This window comes from Equus quagga, chromosome 11 (genome assembly GCF_021613505.1).
Source record: "Equus quagga isolate Etosha38 chromosome 11, UCLA_HA_Equagga_1.0, whole genome shotgun sequence".
Taxonomy (NCBI): Eukaryota; Metazoa; Chordata; class Mammalia; order Perissodactyla; family Equidae; genus Equus; species Equus quagga.
Window position 1 is genome coordinate 39,312,947 of NC_060277.1, and position 23,423 is coordinate 39,336,369.

Here is a 23,423-nt window from a genome sequence, read left to right on the forward strand (position 1 = left end):
TCCTGCCCATAGATCTCCTGCCAGTACTCCCACCAATCCCACTGAGCAAACTCAATCTGAAGGAGCAAAAGAGAAATGCTGAGGGTGTTCACAAAGATCAGATTCCATGAGCACCCAGCACATTAGAGAAGAGAGAAGTATGTATCAGGAATTGCAAATAGCAAATATCCAACACAGGGTCATTATTCTTAATTTGTTCATAAATTTTTTCTGCTCTATTTTACGTTTCTCCTCTTGGTATTTTTCTACTCTGTGTCAATTCCGTTTTATTAATTATGATACTGAATGAGTTTTCTTGAGTGGAGGAAGAAGACAGGGCTGTGTATTAGGTTGAACCATAGGAAATTTCCATCTTTATAGGTTTAAACTGATAAGATATAGTCAATATAATGGGATTCAACATACAGAGGCTAATTACTTTTCACAACCTTTTCCCTAGGGCGTACATGACAGACTTCCAATTGCCAGTGCCTTGCCACTATAATTCTTCTTTCTTTTTTAAACCAAACTGACTCTGTTGGCTTCTGATGCCAAACTCTCTCACTGCAGTGCTCCAACCTGCTATTGCAAACAAGGGTGCATTTTGCACGTTGGGGTGTTCCTTTCACTTTCAGAAAGTGTATTTTTCTTCTAGTGCTTTTTCCCATTTTAAGACATCTCAGAAAGCACCAACAAAAATATACTCCCACTACTGAAATCTCCATCCAAATTTCCTCTTTACTTCTTTACAGTTCGATTCTGCCTAATTTCAGCTGCTTTTGGAAAACTTCAATTTATTTGTTAGTTTTGGGATTATGCTTTTCTTTTGCTTCTCCATAACTGGAAAATGATTTTTATGCTGCCACATTCCTATCAAATATATATTTATTTCATACATGTTATATGCAACTGTTACTGAGCAATGGACATGTTCTTCTTGGTGTGAAACAGCCAAAAAGTCCAGAGGCAAGTAGGTGGACTACAAAATGTTTATTCATTTTTGCAAGCAAAGACGGAAGATGGCAGACTAGCCTCCTCAAAGCCCATCTTTCCAGAACAAAGACTACAGGCCAGTTACATAGGGGGAGGACATACAGGCATGCATGTAACTATTGTCGGAATGTGGTTTATTCAGACATCTGGCCTCCAAGTGGGCCTTAAGATCTGATCTCAGTTCCCGATAATCTTCCATTTGTCCTCCCCTGTGACTGATGTTCCTGCTTTCCCAGAGACTGGACATGTGTCAGAGACGAATTCAAGGACCTATTCCCTGATTTAGCTTAAAGATAATAAGAACAAAACTTAATGTCTATGTGTAACATAAAGATTATCATTTAATTTATTCTGCTTACTTGAGTGGCTCCAATAATTCCCCACTGTCAGTTGTAGCCCAGCATAATCATATGCTGGTAATGAGAAGAGGCTCATCATTTTCCATCTGGCTACTTCCTGCTGAATGGGGTCATTGTAGGGACAAGAGGAGGAATGAAATTGTACGCCTTGAAGCTCAGTAATGGGACTGGCCTGAAACTGTATCTGGAGGAATACTACAGTAGGGGTTTTTCAAGGTGTTGCAGTAAACTATTTTGCAAATTTATGCATAAGTTGTAACAAGAATAACAACACATCAAATACTAACAAAACTTACAATAATTTGAATTATCAGTAATTTTTGCCCACCAGATCATCCTTGAACCCCGAAACCAGGAAGCTCTGATGATGTCATTGGGTGTTCAGGTATCTTTTGAGTGGCTTACACAGCAATAGGCATGTTGTCATAGTGATCTCTGTTAAGTTCACATCAAGCTGTCTAGCTTCACTTTGCAGAGCTTCAGAACAAGTGTGGGTTCAGGTCTCAATAATTTCAAATGAAAATGATGGAAAAAATTTGAAAAACATTTGTTTGGAGATTTGTGGGGAGATGTTTCAGGAGACTAGAAGAATTCAGGATCCAGTCCAGTTTACAGGTAGGGAAAAAAACCTTAAAAGACAATTAAAAGAACTAGAATTTAATATCCACAAATGTGTATTATAGGTTTTTATTGAAACATAATTTTTCTCTCCAAAATTATCCTCATTTTTATCAAAGATAGCCAAATTAAGACCCATTGGTTTATAAACTATGTCTAGTTTTAATAAACTTGGCCCAATTATTTACATAAGGACAGTAAGATTAGCAAGTGATCATATAGGTTCTTTTAAATCTGCTTTGCTGGGAGGCCAGACCTGTGGCTGAGTGGATGGATCTGTGAGCTCCACTTCCATGGCTTGGGCTTGCACTGGTTTGGATCCTGGGTGCAGACATGGGACCACTCATTGGGCCATGCTGAGGTGGCATCCCACATGGCACAGCCAGAGGCACTCACAACTAGAATATACAACTATGTACTGGGGGCATTGGGAAGGAGAAAAAAAAAAGATGATTGGAAACATTTATTAGCTCAGGTGCCAATCTTTAAAAATAAATAAATATATAAACAAACAAACAAACAAACAAATCTGCTTTACTGGAACTTTTTATAAGTAATCTCAGATTGAATTTTAAAGGCCTTTTGAGGACAGGAAAACCAGACCAAGGACTTGTCATCAGACTCCACCTGCAATACCTACAGATCTGGGTGAATTCTTCTCTTCCCTTGAAGTTTCCCAAAATATCCCGAGGTCTCCTGCACTTGCCAGGAAAGTGACCTTCTTTACTCACCTGGTAATATTGCTGGGATCCTGTAAACAATACTAGACCAATATTTTCCAATGGCTTTATTCCATAAAGTCCAATCTTTGTTCCTCAAAAGTATCTGGTCATATCTGAGTCTATGCATGTTTCTCTCAAATATGACATTTCAGTCAAAGCTTTGGTAATATAAACAATGTTTCCAATTGTGTGCTGTTATAAGGAGAACAGATTCTTATTGAACTTATGCAAATAACTATATTGTCAGGAGTATAAGAATATTCATTCATCAAGAGTTTCTAAATTCTGGAGGGAAAAGATAGGAAGAAAAAGATAAATGTTTCAATTCTGCTTACAAATTGATATAAGGAATAGTTCCTTAAAAGAAAAAGAGTTTCCTTAAATCTGGAAAAACAAAACATTTTAAAAAGTCAGCAATATTTCAAATGAAAACTCATAAAAATTATAATCATCCTCATCAGTTCTTTAGTCCTGTGTAATCAGTTCTTAGTCTTTTGTTAGCAGTTTCATGAAGTCATCAGTTTTTCTGGTACAGGTCTGTAATTTTTTACCCAGCTCAGTTTTATCATCTGAAAGTTTATCAGAAACTTGCATTCTAGAGCAAGTGTCAGAGTCCTTTTCATGAATCTCTCTGAAGATGAAACACATCCGCAAAAATATCAGAGTAAAACAACATTTGTTTGTAAATGATAAAACATTTAAAAATGCCAACTGACAAAGACACTGGATATTTCTGTTACATACAACACTTTGAGATAATAACTAGAATTGTGAGTGACAAGCAGGACAGATCAGAATTTTAAGAATGTTATATAACTTTTAAAACATTTATGTTGATAACATTTATCTATATAGTGTAACCCAGGAAAGTTTATCATAATTTATTTCATAATGTTTCCCATGTAATTTAACATATTAAATAAGGTTAGTTAATTTAATATCTTTCTCTTTGTAGAGAGAGTGAACACATTCTGTGAGAAGTCCCCGGGTTGATTAGAAATTCTCACATTTTCCTCCTTTAAGTTAAAAGAAAGACTTTAATTTTGGGTGAAGTTCACCAAAAAGTTTTAAAACAGTCAACTAGGAAACAATGCTTAGTTCAATCAAGGTGACAACGGAAGAAGTCAAAGGCAAACAGAGAGTTAAAACAATAAAAAAAAAAAAACCCTAATAGAGAGACCTCAGTCTTTTTGAACATAGGAATTTATTTTAACAAAACATAGATTTTCTGTCTTTTAAGTAAACTTACTCAAAGGTTAGGAATAAACCTTTATAGCTTCTTTATCAAGAGACCAAAAGTTCAAGAAAATTATCTTTTTAAGAGAGAAAGCCAAATTCTGATTTTACACCAGTTTACTTTTGATATTGAAACTTATTCATTTAATTGAATTTATTTTAATCTCAGCCTACTTGACCATGTATAAAACTCCTCAGGGTTTTACTTCCACAAAACTTCTTTCGCTTACATTTTACATTTAGAATATGTCCTATGTTTTTTTTTTCTTTATTCTTTTCCAGTACTTTAGGACAACTTTATTTACTTTTAACACACAGACACACAAAATCTGTATTGTTTATACCTTTTTTACTGGAAACATACATTTTACTTTTCTTGTATCCAGGCTTTCTAGAAATATATGCTTTCTCATAGAAAATTTCTGAGCATGCACAAAACATATTTATCAATAAATCTAATCATCTTTCCGTTTCTCTGAGACAAGAAACCAAAGGCAGACAAATGTGTGATTAGTAATAAATTTTTAATATTTTATCTTATGTGGAAATGACCTAGATACTCAGCAAATTTTTATCATTTAACTTAATTTAGCAAAACTCTAAAGTTTTAAGTTACCAAAAAGATTTTGGAAGCTATTTTAAATACACAGGCCATAAAATATAATTACTGTTAAAATTTTACCCATATACTCTTATTTCACTTATATCCAAACCATTTATTTTTAACAATCATGTTTAGATAACTCATAAAAACTTTATGTGACACTAAATGAGTCAGCCATCATCTTGCTTCAAGTACATAGATCAGAACGCATAATTATTGTTAAAAAGTTTTCCCAAAACCTTTAGCCCTTTTTCACATTTATTTAGTTTACCTGTTTCTAACACTTATTTAGATTGTCTATAAAAACTTTATAAGGTATCAGACAAAATCAGCTATTATTCTAAGTTATTATTCTTGCCAAAAAGATTTGTAATGTAGATGATATGAGTTTATTTGACTTATAAAGACTGCATGTTTATATCATATCCCATGCCTATAACTCTGAGGACATGTCTGTTTTAATTAAACCAACAAACTTAAACAAGTTTTTATTTACCAAAGATCATTTTGTACCATGATAACTTGAAAGACATCTGGGCTAGTGTTTTATTACATTTAGACATAATTTATATGAGTGCTTATTTTAAGTCAATTAAATAGAGCTCTCTTTAGAAATTATATCATCTGGACACACATACATAGACCTGTAAGCAATCAGAAACAGAGACCTTTAAAATTTTAGCCATGTGTCAGGCATAAAATTCAAAAGAATTGCTGGGTCCAAATTGTGACCTGTTATGATGACTAAAGACTTTTGCTAAATATTTTTTACTTTTTACTGTAAGGATCCGTTTTTATTGCTGGTTTTAAAGCCATTTTATCTTCTAGAAGTTTCTGTATATTAATCAAAGAATGTATTCCATTGCGAGAGGTTTTGAATCCTATTTATTTTAAGGCAGACTTGTCTGAAACCAAGCTTTCCCAAAATGGCCATTACAATTTTAAAATATCTCAAAAGTTTACTTATTTCCCCTTGTTCAGTTTTAGCTCTGGAATTTTGGGGAAGTTGAAGTAGGGGAGCTGAGCAAGAGAGGAAGGAGGAGCAGCAGATCTGGTTTCCTCTCCCTAGCGTGGTCTCCGGCACAGCAGTTTTTATTACTTATTTTTCTTAAAGAGGCCGTAGAGGATTCTTGATCTTGTTTAGGAGCCTCAAAAGTTAAAGTATGCCTCCTATCGGTTGTTTAATTGTTTTATAGCTGCATTTTTCCACTTGTATATACAACTATACCAGTTTAGGTAAACTGAAATGGCCTCATTTTGGCCACTTCCTCTCTAGAGTCTGAAGAATATTGTGGCCATGTGGTGTTAGAAAAGAAAACCATCTTCTTGGACATGGGTTCATAGCTGAAGTCAGCCCATTTAGCTAAGAGGCAGCCAAGAGGGCTTTTCTTGGGAACATATGGAGTTCCCACATCTCAGAATTATAAAGACACAGACTCTCAGACACAGATGGGATCCAAACAGAACAATCAGATGGGATCTCAAGCAGAACAGACACTCAGATGGGATCCCAATCAGAACAGACAGGTGCACCCAGCAGATTCCCCGTAGTCCTACAGCTATGTTTCTTGTTAGTTGGTGCCCAATCTCAGACAGGGATATCCCTCTGGGATGTCCCCTGCAAGAGATAGGATTCATGGCAGGCTGGCCAAGGTAACTTACTCTGCTTTAGATGTGGATATGCTCTTCCCATTTTCCATTTCTATCCCATCAAAGAAGCGATGAAGGCAGCCAGAGCTCACAGGGGATGTGGAGGGACTGTCCCCTGGAAGAAAAGTTCCCAGGCAGCTGCTGGGACTTTCCCAAAGCACTCTCTGAGATCCGCTAGCCACAAGCAGAAGGTGAGTCCTGGCAGAGTCACCAGAAATTGTTCCCAAGCAGCAGACTCATTCTGCTTGCTGTGAGACCAACCAATAAGTCCAGAGGCAAGCCAGTGGAATAGAAAAGATTTATTCATTTTTGCAAGCGAAGTCAGAAGATGGCAGACTAGCGTCCTCAAAGCCCATCTTTCCAGAACAAAGATCACAGGACAGTTATATGGGGGGATGACATGCAGGCATGCATGTAACTATTGTTGGAATGTGGTTTCTTCAGACATCTGGCCTCAGGTGGGCCTCGAGGTCTGGTCTCAGTTCCCAATAATTTTCCATTTGTCCTCCCTTGTGACTGATGTTCCTGCTTTCCCAGACACTGGACATGTGTCACAGACCAATTCAAGGCCGTATGGCCTGATTTAGTTTAAAGATAATAAGAACAAAACTTAATGTCTATGTGTAACATAAAGATTAACGTTTAATTTATTCTGCTTACTTGAGTGTCTCCAACACAATGTGTAAGCATTGATGATACAATAACAACAAAACAAATATTCTTTATTAATGAGTCTTACATTATATATAGATAGAAAATTGGTAGATCAATAAATAAATGCATTTATAGATGGATAGAATAGACAATTTATGTTATTCAGATTATCATTTTGCTATGCTACAAAACTGCTATGTAACAAACTGCCCCAAAACACAAACATAAAGTATTAAGTAGGTAATACTTTGTTGTCATAAAACTACACTTTCGCTGAAGGTTGGCTCACTTGGGCTGGACTCACCCTGGCTGTGCCGGTGACCTTGAGTGGGCTTGCTCCTGTAACTAGCAATTGGCATGGGGGTGGGGAGGGGTGTCAGCTAATCCAGGCTAGGCTGAGCTGGGGCACTGGCTCTGCTTACTAAGTCCTCTTCTTCCCAAGACTAGCAAATTAACCCAGCCTTTTTTCCCTCCCTTTGTTTGTTTTCTGGCAATGGCAGAGACACAAATGTGCAAATGGAAACATAAAAGATCTTTGAAGTCTTGACTCAGAACTGGCATATGGTCATTTCTGTCACTCCATATGGACAAACCAAAAGTCACGGGCGAGGAAGTATGTCCCAGCCACAATGCACATACATGCAAACACACATGCATAAGGCCATGGATAGAAGGCATAATAAACAGTTGGGACCAATAATGCAGTTATCCACTCAGCTACAGAGCCAGTCTTCCATGTGATTCTTGCTTCAGTGGAATCTTAGAAAACAAGCACAGCAAACTCTTCCTCCTTGCAACACAGCAACAACACAAAAACAAGCTCTTTTAGGGGCTGGCCCCGTGGCCGAGTGGTTAAGTTCACGCGCTCCGCTGCAGGTGGCCCAGTGTTTCGTTGGTTCGAATCCTGGGCGCGGACATGGCACTGCTCATCAGACCACACTGAGGCAGCGTCCCACATGCCACAACTAGAAGAACCCACAACGAAGAATACACAACTATGTACCGGGGGGCTTTGGGGAGAAAAAGGAAAAAATAAAAAAAAAACAAAACAAGCTCTTTTACCAAAGATAGCTGGTCAACCGCATCTAAGAGACAGAGTTGTAAACAAACACAATCATATTGTTAATATCTAGTTTTAAAACAACCAGTGGCCTACCCATCTAGCTCTAACCAGACAGCCATCAATAGCACCCTAACACTCTAGTAATATTAATAAACTAATAAGGTATGAATAATTGAAGAGGTCATTTTATTCATTCTCTCTCAGCTTTACATTAATAGGAAAACTCAGGTTTTATACAGGAAGTCTATAATCAATTTATTTGTTACTTAGGGAAGAGAATAAATTTGGCAACTTAGAGGAATATCAAGAGAATTAGTGTACGAAATTTCTTTTAATGCATTTTCCGTGAAGGATAAAGCGCACCTAAGGTTTACACAGTTCTTATGGGGTTGGGCTTAACTACTAAACTCTGGTGTGTTCAGTGTACTGCGCTTGTTCATACCTAAGGTAGCTTTGTGGGGGTTTTATGCAGTCTGCCTTTGCTCTATAATTTTGTCAACTGGGACATTGTAAGAAAGCCCAATAGCCCCTGTACAGCCACAAAGAGACAGATTTCACTAAGGGTTCTTCTTGGTTAATTCCACAGAAAAGATTTAGTCCTGGTCAGTAAAGATAAAGGAAGCTGTCGCTATCCATTGTAAAGATTAAGAAAGGCTGTGTGTACATATAGGTATACATATATGAAATATGTATGAAATTACCATTATGAAAATGTTGACTATTATAGTAAAAGACTAAAAAACGTTTAAAGCATCAGTCCATTAAAACTTACAGAAGATTTTTCTTAGAAGGTCAAAGAAACTAAATAAGGTCTCATATTTAATCTGGAGGCTTTACAGGGAGTTCCACTAGGGATGTATGAAATAATATAGAATCAAAAACCATGTTATTATGGAAATTAGTCATTGTGCTACTTTCAAATTTAAACATTTTCCTTACGTCAAAGAGACAATGATTATTTTTCTCCTATTTGACTTGTTAATTTACCTACATGTTGTTTCACAGGGGGCACATCATCAGAATTTTCCTTCTTTCAGACACCTTTCCTTTCATATTTGCTTTGATCCACATGCACCTATTACAGGAAGTGAGCTGTGACACCCTGTGGTCTACATGGAATCATAAAGCTATTGAATTATGAATCATTTGAATGGAAATGGAAATGAAAACAGTCTCAAGGGACATCCTCAAATAGGATTTTTGTGTTTCACACAATGAAGTTTGGGGAAGTAGTATTCTTTCTAGTATTGTGCTTTAAAACTTATATCTGTATTACATATATTCCTTTGTATGAACATTTCATTAATGACTGAATGAGAGGAGTTGTGCTTCCAGGCTAGCTGAGTAAGCTTCTACTGTGCCAACTCTGTGGCACGCACATATACACACTGACATAAACACACACACATTTCTGCAATAAATAGCGACAACTTCTCCATCTTACGTAGACAAACTCTTGTTAAAATAATGATAAAGCCCACAGCCTGGAGTAAAGTCAAACAGGTACTCTCTGGATCCTCCCCCCATTAGATGGTTGTTCTTAACTCCTACATGCAGCTGAAGCTGCCTGGGACACCATTTCTTCTTCTGTGGAATGAATGGGTCTAATTTTCTTTCCAGTTTTAAAATCCCCAAGATAAAGCATGTTGAAACACAAATAAATAAACAAAAAAAGCAAATGCAGTCAAATGCTTCATTTCTACTATAAAGGCATTACTTGTCTCTTCATAAAGTCATCCCTTACTCCACATGGAGGAAAGTCTCCTACGGCCTTCCTGTTATAACCGCATAATAGTCCCTTACAGTTTCTAGATCAAAACAATTGCAATGGTCTATATACACACCGTCTGAACAATCAGATCTTTATTTCCAATATTTTGCTGATTTTTTTCTTTTTAAGAAACACACATATCTCTTGGGAAATATTTCTATAATTTTTCCCTAAATGTCCAATGTTTTGGATTAAAACAACATTAATAATAACATTAAGATGAGAAGAAAGAAAAAATCTTCCTGGTGACAATGAAGCTTAATACACCAAAGAAACGTTTAATTAACCTGGATTGAGTCATTCTGAATCTTTGGTGAGTATTAAGTAACACTTAATCTTGAACCATGCAATGTTTACTGTAGGTGTCAACTTCACAGTACAGCAGCTAAGCCAAGGTCTGTACTACAATTAACCTGAATGTAAGCTATGCAATTAGAAGGCTGTTTGCCGTATTATACGAGCATGGTTATAACCATTCTGGGGGTTTTCTATAAACAAGTTCTAATTACTGATTCATGTGGTATCAATAATAACTACATTTTATGCCCCTGTAAGAAACGACACAGAATATGGCTACATATGTTATTTTAAATGAATTTAGCATTTGCTTTACTTTTCAGCACAATAAACTGTAATTGTGTAATTTATTGTCAGGTATAACGCAGTAGCTTTGTTTTTCCTTTTTTGACTTACAGGGAATTTTTGTTTTAGAGTTTGTGAAGAAAGGAATGTTACAAATATACTAAAATTTTATTATTTGAATAGCGACTGCTTTTGTATCAAAGTTTTTAAAAAAATATATAAAATAAAAATAATGAAAAGAAAACCAGGAACACAAAGCATAAGTGGGGTTATTTATAGAATGAAGAAGAGCCATTACTGTGAATTTACCATTTTTCTTGAGCTGATCCCGTTCTTATTTACACCTGACAAGAAATTCTGGAGGGCAAGTAATTGCCTTCCTCACAAGAGGAGATACAGGATTTTTTTTTTTTAGCTTTGACCTTGATCTCTATGCCCAATGAAGAAGATAAATATTTAGATGATAGGCTTGAATCCAGTAGCTTACGTGCATAACTACTCTCAAAAACAGCTGGAAACAAGGATTATCCTTAAAATATTAAAGCTATAGCCCCAACAAGACAATATGATAAATTGAGAATTTGTAATCTATACATATAAATACTGTTTAAGGACAGCAAATCTATAAGACACAACACAGGAATAAGCAGAGACCGGGGACTTTTTGTCAGGAAGATAATGATGACAATGGAAAACATCAATGATATGTACTCAAACACAACTGCAAAATTATCTTTAAAACAACAGAAAGCTTTATCAACATGTGAAAAGTGGAAGCTTCTGTTTTTCACTATCTAAAGCCTGGAACCTCTTTGTTTATTGTCATTATTGATAAGGAGTTCTAGAAATGGAGATGAAAGCAATGACTCCTTCCCTCATTTTGACCCTTAAATATAACTTTCTCTGCTTCTGTTTACATTCAGAATTTGGCAAGATTAGAGCATAAAAGCAACGGTAATGGGAGATGGGTTCTCAAAGTATACCAGCAAAATCCAAAGGTTTAATAAAATTTTAAGACTCAATTGCAACTAGTTTTTTTCTTGGCTCAAAAAGGAATGTCAACTTATGAAAATATGACACAGTTAACAATAATGCATTTCAAGATGATACCACACAGAAGTTTTATTAAGTTTAAATAAGAGTATATGTCTATGTTTCTGTTAAGGTATAAAAAGCCAACAAACAAACCACAACACAAGCCAAGTAAACATCTGAGAGAGTAAAGGAGAAGGCGGCCTTGGGCTTAGTCGTTGGAAGGGATCTGAACATAAATTCCAGGACGTGTACATTCAGACTTGCAGAAGAGAAATCAGAACACAGATTTCTATTGCCATCAGGTCATCAGTTATATACATTTGGGATCTAAATCCATTTCTCCAATGACCCATCTGAGGAATCACTTTAAATTGGATAATGCTTCAAGATGGCCTTTTTTGCCTCTAGAACTATTTAAAGGAAGCTCCAAGTTTGGATACATTTTCTGATGCAGAATGGGGGCTCAGAAATACGTGTTCAGTGAATCGATCAAATGAGCGATAATCGTATTAAAATCGTGATGCAGTTGACACCTCAGATATAGAAGCCTATAGATGTGCATAAACTTCAGTCTATACAAGGTGTCAGCTAACTACGGCATACTGCCTGTTTTTGTAAATAAAGTTTTATCGGAACACAGCCATGCTTGTTCATTTATGTACTGTCTGTGGCTGCTTTTGTGCTACGACACCAGGGTTGAATAGTTGCGACAGAGACTGTGTGGCCTGCAAAGCTGAAAATATTTACTATCTGTCCTTTTACAGAAAAAGTTTGCTGACCTCTGCCCCATGCTATTTTGTTTACACAAGCTTTTTAAAGATTATAGAGGGCTGGCCTGGTGGCACAGTGGTTAAGTTCGCACATTCTGTTTGGCGGTCTGGGGCACGTCGGTTGGATCCCGGGTGCGGACATGGCACGGATTAGCAAAAGCCGTGCTGTGGTAGGCATCCCACATATAAAGTACAGGAAGATGGGCATGGATGTTAGCTCAGGGCCAGTCTTCCTCAGCAAGGAGAGGAGGAATGGTGGCAGTTGTTAACATCAGGGCTAATCTTCCTCAAAAAAAAATAAAATAAAAAAATAAAGATTATAGAAACTTTCGTTTGCTCAATTTTCTTTTAATAATCTGTATTAGGTTTTCCTCTCATCACTCAGCAGCAGTGGCCTCTCATATCTTAGGCACAGGAAGTGGCATTCACAGCTATACTTTTATTGACCATTCCAATACCCTGTTCTAAAAAGTAATGAAATCAGTCACAGAGAAAAGAATTCTTTAGAATCTTCTGTAACTTACAAGTGGTCCTGATTTTTATAGAAATAATTTAATTATATGATAAGCTGTATGTGCTAAATATTCTTTTTGGTTATTAATAACTTGGTTATTTAAAAATTTGGGTAATTTGTAACGGGCAAGTGGGATCCTGATAGACTTGATCACACTTACAAATAACGTTAGATCAGGGTTAGCTTAAGCAAAACATAAATGTGTTAGACTGATATTACATATTTTGCAAAATCAAGGGAAGACCTAAAAGACCAGATAACGTGAATGACGTAAATAAAGACATTTTCAGGCATCTCAGTAGTGGGATTTTGTGAACGGTTCCATTAGGACACTGCCATTGAATAACTACTCCAGTTGTGTTTTCTCCCTGAGTTTCTACTCAAGATTCAAATCCCTGAGACAGAGTTACATTTGCCTAGCTTGGGTCTTATAGCCACAGATATACAAAAGTTTGTTCTTGGAAAGTGATAGCCCCACAAAAGTCACAGGGAAGAGGCATTTTCTTTGTGTGTGTGAGGAAGATTGACCGACCCTGAGCTAACATCTGTTGCCAATGTTCCTCTATTTTATGTGGAATGCTGCCACAGCATGGCTTGATGAGCAGTGCTAGGTCCATGCCCCGGATCTGAACCCATGAACCCTGGGCGGCTGAAGCAGAGTGCGAGAACTTACCCACTACGTCACCAGGCAGGCCCTGAAGAGGCATTTTTTAAAATAAGAAATGTTATGAAGAACTAAACAGAAGACCTCTATGAAAGCATTCTAGGCAAAGGGAAAAACATGCTCAAAACTGTAGTTGTATGAAAACATATGATATAGTATAAAAACAATGAGGAATACTCTAAGGCTACAACGCAGTTATCTGGAACATGAGTGGTAAAGCTGACAAAACAGAAGATAGAATGTCTATCTAGAAGATAGGTCATGGCTTTGTGGGCCATATATTCTCTGTTACAAGTACTCACAGGTGTAGTGTAAAAGCAGCCATAGACAATATGTAAACAAACGGGCATGACTGTGTTTCAATAAAACTTTATTTACAAAAACAAATGGTACATTTGATTGTACCTATAGACCATAGTTTGCTGACCTCTGTTCTAGGTTCATGGTTGTCAGAGGAGACTGGATGCATACTAGGGCGTTATGCAAGATGAACCACTAGAATATGGTGGAAAATAGGAGACTTTCATTTGTATTTATTTTTCTTATTCTTCAAAAATTCCAACTATATATGCACATTATTGTATAGAATATATTTGTAGAATAATATATGATTATAATTTAATTATAAATACATATACATTTATTAGAAGTGCTTGCTCAATATTCTTTTACTTGCTCAATATTATGGGTATATGACTAAAAAATACATATATAGTCAACTGCTATATGTGATGTGGAATAATTGAATAATTGTACTTTTTCTTTGATCAGTGAAGTAACCTAATCAGATTTGTTTTTCAGAAGGATGATTTTGTGAGCTGTATTTTCTTTATATTCAATTTCTTTACCAGGAATACAGCTATCATTTTCCTTTTAATTCAGAAGTTTTCTTAATTTGGTTTCTTACATCTTTGACTATCTTAGTTTTATCAAATATAATGTATCTTGATAGTTGTCCAAAATTGAGGCCACAAAAAGCATCAATGTTACAGAAGGCAGAGATACCAAAAAATAATTTAAAAATTTAGGAATGATGAGATCTCATTGCACCAAAATAATTCAGTGCCGTTTTGCTTTTGCTTGGAGGAAATAGTGAAACCCTTCACTAGAACAAGTCTAATCCTCATGATAGAAGGGATGAAGCAATTAAATGGAAAATCTCTGAACTACTACTGCCAAAGGGATATTAAAGGATCAACATAGACTGTATCATGATTTAATACAATGGAGAAAACGCATTTTTAAAATTTAACTAAATCAGAAATTCTTCCTGTCAGAGTGGAATGCACATTTCAGAATTAATATGGTACAAGGACAACAGGAAAGAAGTTCATCAGGCTGAAAGGACAGTTGCAAGACCAAGAAAACAGACACATCCATTATGGTTTTAACACAAGATGGTGTAGTTTCTAGAAAATAATGGAAGGAAAAAATCTTCTGCAAACATCTATTAGGGGAGGCTTGTTTGCAAAAGAAAAAAAAATCTCAGACATTCACAGTTTTCATAGTGTTTGGATTTAAACAAAGGAGATAACCAAATTCTAACATAGATAACCTACAGAAAGAGTACAGCAGAGGCTTTACAAACCAGAGAAAAGTGGAAACCAGAAAGGATAAGAACAGCTACTATCCTCTGGGCCATCAAGTAGGGTGCTTAAAAAATTCGATATCTTCATTGGTGACCCATCTTGCACTCTGACCTTAATATTACTGCCACTCCATATCAAGCTCTAACCCCTGTGGTCCCATCCTTGATATCAGTATAACCAAAATTTGTGCCAAACAAAAATTATGACTATCCACTTCCATTCTTCTTGCTCAGTTGCTCAGTGTCCCTCTGCAATAATCTCCATCTCATTTAGAACTCAAATCAATTGCCTCTAATAAACTGTATGATCAATTGTTTCTCTCTGTATTAGATTGGGTTCTTGGATTTATCATTACAATCACTCTTTTGCACAAACACCCAACATCTTGCCTAAAAATAACAGATGATCAATCAAGGTTTTATTAAATAACTATATATATTACTGTTGCACACCACAATCTGTTATTTATGCTAAATTGAGTAAAATGGATGAGTGATATTGTTCTTCTGGAGAAGAAGACAGTGAATAATGGTGGCTAGCTTCCTGGAGGCAGTGTGGCTTGATCAAGGATTTTAGAATGTACTTATAGCAACTGGATGGATGGTAAAGCATTTGTAGGAACAAGGCTCTGATAAGAATAAATGAGATAACTAAAATATGAGTTTAGGTCTAAGGGATAAGTACAAGGGATTAAAATTAGGAAGAATTTCAAGAATACTTTAAAAGAATAGGGTTCATCTTTGCGTATACCAGCTGCAAAGGCTACAAAAATTTACAGCAGACGCTGTTGGGCAGAACATACATTGAACAGCAATCTACTTTTTAAGATGCATTCTTAGTCAAATAATAACACTTTTCATGAGTAGCAAGAGATTATTTTTTCAACAAAAATATCTCTAAATTTTATATACTTGATTATATTTAGTCTCAGGCATTAATTTATATATATGAAAATTATAAGATTAATTAAGTTAAATGTTTAGTATTTGATTAAGTCTCTCTTATATAATGTCATACCCAATCATTTTTATGGCTCCAATATATTTAGCATGACATGGTAAACAAGATTAAAAGCACAAAAGCTACTTACCCAGCTCAATCAGCATTTTCCCCACGATCTGCATTTATTACAGACTTTCATTTGCAACTTGGTATAAATTGAAATCTAAGTGTATGTATTAAAGACAATTAATCACGCCATGTTAGTAGTTTCCTATATCTTGATCTATCACAGCCATCTTCTACATTCATAACTTCTGTGTGATACTTCAGGAGCTGAAAAAGTAATGTCAAAAGTTGGGGCAAAATTCAAGATTTCACAGCTGTGTATCAGAAAAAAAGTCGTTCCCTAATAGCAGACAATGGTTGCACTTAAATATAGCAATGGCAGAACATGTTCTAGACTTTCCCTTCTAATATTCAGAAACAGCACATTTATAGAACAAAATGAGAATAAGGGATCAATGTACATAAGCCTTAATTTAGAAAAAAAATTTTAAGAGCTTCATGAGAATGTTTACTTCAAACATACATGTTTTACATAATATAGAGGGTAGGAAGGAAAGATGAGCTCAGCTCTGAACCAACAGCCATAGATCAAGTCTTAAAAAACCTGTAATTTTATTATTCTAGATAATATCTCTGAGGACTAGCCATTGCCTGGGATCTAAGAAGAGAGGAAGGAGAGAGACAAGGTAAACTTAAGATGACACTGATTCTTTGTCTAGCCAGGTAGTTTATTAATGGCTATTGTAGAGATTGCTGTCCATATATACACAAGTTTTATAATCTATTATTCATTCATTCTGAATAAACATGTGTTGACTTAACCAGTCAAAACTCTCAGAATATGCAATCTGCTATGTTCGTCTAACGTGCATTTATAGTATCGGTTTCATTGAACCTGTTGTTAAGAGGCAAAGGAGGTAAGGTTTGCATCAAGGGTCACAGTGCACTTACAAACATATGGGTACAAGTCACATACATGCCCACTCACGCACAGATTATACAGATATACATACACACAACCTTTTTGAGGGCTATCAATAAACAATAATTAAGATTACAAGAAAATTAGAAATACAAGAATAAGCTTTTAAAATATGATCATTGAAAAACAATCCAGAATAAATTGAGTAGATGTATGCAAAAGCATTCCTGAAATGAAAAAGGAACGAAAAGACAATCAGTTTTTCTAAGATAATTAAGATAATAAAACTCATGATTCTAATGTACTTGAAAAATTACAGTAAAATCTTACTTGCATACAATTTTCAAAATGAAAATAGATACAAATAAAAACCTTGACTTGTTTTAGACTTTCCGTTTTCAACAGTGGATGCTGAAAGAAAACATTTTAGTTTCGATAAACACAGAGTTTTGAGAAAACGTGATTATAAGCCAAGAATTCTATAATCATTCTCATAAATTATATACTTTATATGTAAAGACCAATGGGAACTTATTATTTATCTGTAAGGAATAAGAATACATTCCTATATGTATATCTATATGAATATATTTTCCAATTGTGTTAGACATAAATGTAGCTATAGGTATGAATATAGACTATAGGTATAGATATATGTGTTTATATGCACGCATAACCAAGCTATAAGAAAGATGAAATAAGAACTTAACACTGAAAAGTCCTATTAAAAACAAAGAATATATGGGAGATGAGCATCAAAAAAATATAAATATAGATCTTTTGGAATAGGTAATATATGTGACCCTAGAAAAAACTGAGGCAAACAAAAGCAAAAAAAGAATTCTTGAAAGAGATGATATTTAAATATTATCTTTAATATTGTATTATTAAAAAAATTACTCTCAGATACTGTAAATTCACATTAAATTAACAATCAATATGAGAGAGAGAGAGAACACACCAAATTTCTCATCTTAAATAGCAGGAAGTGAAATATTGCATCTTTTTTTGTCTTTATTCACTACAGGAAAAGCTAAGACAATATAACTGACATGAGTCCACACATATCAGATATGCCATCGAATGGTTTAAATTTGCCATTACGAGCAGTGGTATAGTATAGTGGCTGAGAACATAGACTATGGAGGCCAACAATCCGAGAGCACAAGCCTGGTCCAATGCTTGCTAGGGTTTGATGTTTTTTAAAACTCAGGGCTTTAGTTCCTTCATCTATAAAAGGGGGATTATAATATACCCACCCATAGCATCACGGGGATCATTCAATTAGTTTAAATAAGAAAATCTCTTACAACGGTGCCAGAATGTAGAAACCTTACATAAGTGTTTGTTGTTATTATCATTGCCAAGAGAAGCAAAGGATATCAGATGGTGTATTATTTACAAAAGACAAATTTAAACAAACAAGATACCAAAAGTCAAGACATGAGTTTGGGAAAATATATGTGAATCAAAATAGGAAAATAAGAAAAAAATATAAATATTAATACCTAAGGAAATTTCATGCCCATGAGAAATAAAGTGAAATAGTAAGGTGAGTAAAAGTTAAACAGTAATATTCTAGTAAGGATTTATGAATCAAGACTCTCTGTATACTTAAATATATGGTAATAATGCCTAGCTTTAAAATAGCTGGAAATTCAAAGAGAAATGCACAAATACATAAATGTATAGGGAGATATAAACATAAGACTACTGGCCTTTGAGCATAATAGATTAAGTGGATAAAAATAAAGATACAGAAGATTTGAAGAATTTAGTAAGGCTGAACTTTATGCATCTTTGATGTTTGTGCTCTATCACAAATATACTTCTTTTCTATCCAAACACCCAAAAAAATTTGCAAAAGGATTACAAGATATTTATCCCAACAGGAATAAAAACCATACTCAAATTATAATAATTTAAAGAGTGACTATTTACAAAGTGACTATTCACAAAGGTGAGAGAAGCGTCCAGGAAACCACAAGGAATGCCATGGTAACCCAGGCCCAGAGGCAGCAGGCACAAAAGGACAGCAGAAGGGAGATGTTATAAACCCAGAGGGTTATTGAGTAACAAGCAGCCTGTCTTTGTTCTTCTTCTTTCCTGCATTCCCCTGCTATGGCTTGCAAATGGTCAAAAACAACAAGAAGCTAGAAAACTGAGAAATCCATTGATGCAATTCCATTTGGGTCAGACATCTGTGACAGAAAGCAGAGGGAGGGGGTTAAGAATGAATCAGGAAAGATGAACAGAAAATATCTGGCAGAGGAGCCACAAACCCTAATAAATTCCAAAAACCGGGAAAGGCTCAGGACACATCCACTCTGACCCAACAAAATAAAATGTGAAATATTAGTAAGAAAATTTTAAATTAAAAGTGTACCCACCTTAACCAATTTCTTTGCTTACCACCCCTTCTTGCAACTCCTTATTTCCTCGTATTAATTTTTATCAATAGTAGTAGTTCCTTTGATAGTTCTTTCAGGAAATTCTTTAATGTTAAATTCTGTCTTTGTACATGAGAGGTAATGGTAAATGAAGAAATTAATCCAGGAATCAAATATAAATGTTAATATAAAATATTAATGTAAAAGATTAACATATAAACCTAAATAAATGTTGAATATACAAATACTAGTTTGGACAATTAAATATACAAATTTTCTGAAAAACGATAATATTGATGATGGAGTTAGAGAGCTCAGAGCATTCTAAGATACTTACAGCATTTGAGAGAATAAAGGTATCGATTACCTCACTGTTAGGTATGAACCTTAAAAATAATTAATGGTAACTGAAAAAGATTAGAACATCTAAGCTGATAGACGGGAAAAAAATGAAAGAATACTTGGACAATCAAACAGAAGGCAGGAAAGGAGAAAAAGAGGACAAAGAAAAACAGACATGCTAAGTAGAAAAAAGAAATTAATGTTAGAAATAAATCAAAACAAATGAAGATATTCAAATAACCTATTAAGAAAAAGTTTATCTGATTAAAATAAAAATATAACTCAATTTCTATGCTGTTTATAAACTTATCCGTTAAACAAAATGCCCCAGAATCATTGGAAATAAAGAAATGGGAAAATATTTTCCAGGGAGAAGGCTATGGCCAATATTTGGGAAAAATTAAAAGTCTATCAGCATATACATATATGTGTGTGTATGTATGTATGTATATTTATAGATGTTTGTGTGTATATATATAATGTATATTTAATGGATTATTATACAAAATATAAATACATGAACTGAATCTATATGTATTAATATGGTTACATTTTTAACTATCATGAGTGAAGAAAAACTATTTGGATTAATTATGTAAATGATATAATAGAATTTATATTCATTCAAAGCCATAAATCAACAGTATGATGCAGTTTTCTGTAATAAAAATATGAAAATGAACAGTGGAAAGTTACATAGCAAATTCATGATAGTGGTGACTTTTCAGAGAGATGAAGGGAAATGAGCTTGGAGAGTGAACAAATGATTCTTCAATATAAAGAAAAAGTGACTAAATGTTAGTATTTGTTATTTCTGGATATTTAGTAATTAATGTTCACTGTTTCATTCTGTGTGGTTTTTTTTACTTCAATTTTTTAAGGCAGATAAAGAGGACATTTATACGAGGAATAGTAAAATGTGGGGAGCAGAGGTGGTTAATATTATGTATGCTTCCCAAAACACTGTTTGTGAGATATGCCCCCAAAATAAGATCTTGACAATAATAAAGATCAGATATCATGGGCACACTCAGACATGGTCCTAGTGCTCAGCATCTTGGACAGTATGTTCATCTCTACCCATGGCATCAGAACTTGTAAATTTTTCAGCTTATTATTTCCTTAAAACACAGCTTAAACCTCTCTTTGTGTCACTTGTCCTTTATTATATGAAACACATTAAGATACGCATAAAAATATTTGGATGAGAAATGGTCCCAGAGGAGAAAACGGTAACCAATGGCATATACAACTCCCTGAGGACAAAGCAAACAAACAAATAAGAATTTTCTGGTCTGGAAGGATGAAAGGGACCTTGAAATAAAATGCTTAACACAGCCCTAGTAACTGCAGACAATCATAGTAGACTGACTTAACTCTGGGAAGGGGTCAAACTGGTTGCCGGTGGCAGCCAGGTGTAATGTAAATGAATGAGGTAGGCCAGGCTTTAGCACTGGTGACTGACAGCTTCAGTGTAGTGGAAACCCCAGGGAGTGACAGAGGCTGTGCCGAGCAGGAGAAGAAGAATTTCTTCTAAACAATCAGCTCTATGCAACTCCAGTTGACATTTTTAATTAAGAAAATGGTCTTAGTGTTGCTGTGCTTTTGGTTTCTCAAGTGAAGATAAGAATTCTGATGGCTATGAGAAAGCTGATTTTTTGAATGCTGGAAACGAATTCAGATTGACAGCATTGTGCTGGCCAACATTGAAACAAACCAACCCTGGATTTGGGCTACCAATGGCCTGCAGGTCACCAGTTTGAGACCAACTGAGTCAGCCCAGATGATTTACCTTATGATGAAGTTTCTGGAAGTCTTTGTCAGAATCCCAGCACCAAAATCTCTCCTCTCTATCAAACAGAACAACTGTCAGATAGTCCAGAAAACCTCCTGTATGCCCACTTCATTGTGGGACATTTGTTTCTTTAGCATGCTGAGTGCTTTGTGCTTGCTCTAACCAGAACATTCCTTGGACAGAACTGTTTGATCTCTGTGGCATCTTTCATCCTATTTAAACATATGTACACAAGACTGGATTGCGGATATTATGTTTAGAATCTTTGTTACATGCCTGAAAGTTTTAGATTTATTCATGGCACTAGAGTCTAAAATGCATGTTATAAAATATTTGTTGAGTGGGAGTCTAAAAGTTTGAAATTAACCACCTTCTGGATTACGTCTTAAGTAAGAATAAAGATGATAAAAATATGACTGATGTGAGGAGATTTTGAATGAGGACAGTTCCCAGATTATACGCACAGGAATGGACTTGGTGGTGAGAAAGAAGCTGAGCGAAGGAAAGCACTTACGGTGAGCACAAACTGCCAAGAAAGAGCTGTTTTTTTAATTTATGCACATGGTCATGTGCATTGAGGGCTGAGTATATATCATGGCATCCACACAGCAGGACTGAAAGCTCTCCACCAAGACTGGGACTCCTCTAAACTACAAAAGTATCCTGATCTCAGGTTTTCACAGCTAAACTAAATATCTCTTTGATATTGTTAAAGCAAAACCTTTCTCCTCGTTCATTTAATTCCTCTATAGCCTCCATGTTGTCAACAATCTGACTTTTCCCATACATACATATAACAGGTTTTGCATTGGGTTGATTGTAAATAACATGAAGCAAGGTCATTTCAATATGTTTATTCTTCATACAAAATCTAATCTTCATTTAAATAAAAGTTTTTAAAGTAAGCACATTAAAATATCATAATTTGGGTGCTGGCCCCATGTCCGAGTGGTTAAAGTTCCACTTGCTCCACTTTGGTGGCCAGAGATTCGCGATTCAGATCCCAGGTGCAGACCTACACCACTCAGGCATGCTGTGGAGGCATCCCACATACAAAGCACAGGAAGATTGGCACAGATGTTAGCTCAATGTGAACCTTCCTCACGCACAAAAAATCATAATTTATTCTATAAGTTAAACAGAAACCAGAAAACAATATAGGGTAGAGCAAAAAAACCATTATAAATTAAATTATAGAAGCAAGTTAAGTAAATAGGCAGTTTACTGCCAATTATTATGAAATGTATCAGTATTCTAATTCTCTGGATTGCTTAAACTGACATTATCATGACAGTTAAAATGAAAAAAAATTATGTAGTTATAAAATCATGTAGTTACTTTAAAGAAATAATCATTAATAGGTAGTCATTAGTTAGAAAAGCAAATGCGTGATGGTGAGTGTTCCAATCTTTAATTTATGCTTGCACACTCCTGTCTCAAGTAGGGTTGAGCTGGCATGTGAATTTCCCTTTAGTTGGAGAATGAAGCACAATGGTCATCACTGGAAACAAAGGCAAGCCTTCACTGTTGAATCCATAATTGGGTTAGTGTTTGATTGTGTGCGTTTAGTGAATCAATGACTTACCTTTGCTTAAATGCCATATAATTAATTGATTTGTCATATATATGGTGTTTTGATTACCTTTGTTATTTCTAGTTTCTATTTGCTTTTGAGGATTGAAATCATGTGAAGGCAAAATAGTATTAAAAGACAAATTTAGGTGCCACCTTCCTGAGAAAGCATCATGAGAGGCTGTATCAATAACACTTTGAGACTCCTGACAACTTTATGGTGTATACATACAATAGAGATTTTTTTTAAAAAAAAACTGATATAACTATATATTTTGTGAGTTAGAAAGGTTTCAGAGAGCTAATTCACTAAAATTACAGTTGAATCTGTTTTATTGCTGTTACATCTGGTGGCAGAATCAGTAAAAATCAATCATTCAAAACAGAACTTCTCTGTTTACTGAAGAAAAAAATATTCTTACTAACATTAGGATAAGTGTACTTTGTTGATATTTGTCTAGATTAATTTCTTACTTTTTTTATTAGTAGTCTATTAGGGCTAAAAATACATCATTAAAAGACCATACATCTTAATGTGCAGTGGATATTTCAAAATACAAAAATATATAAAATGAATATGTGTTGATACAT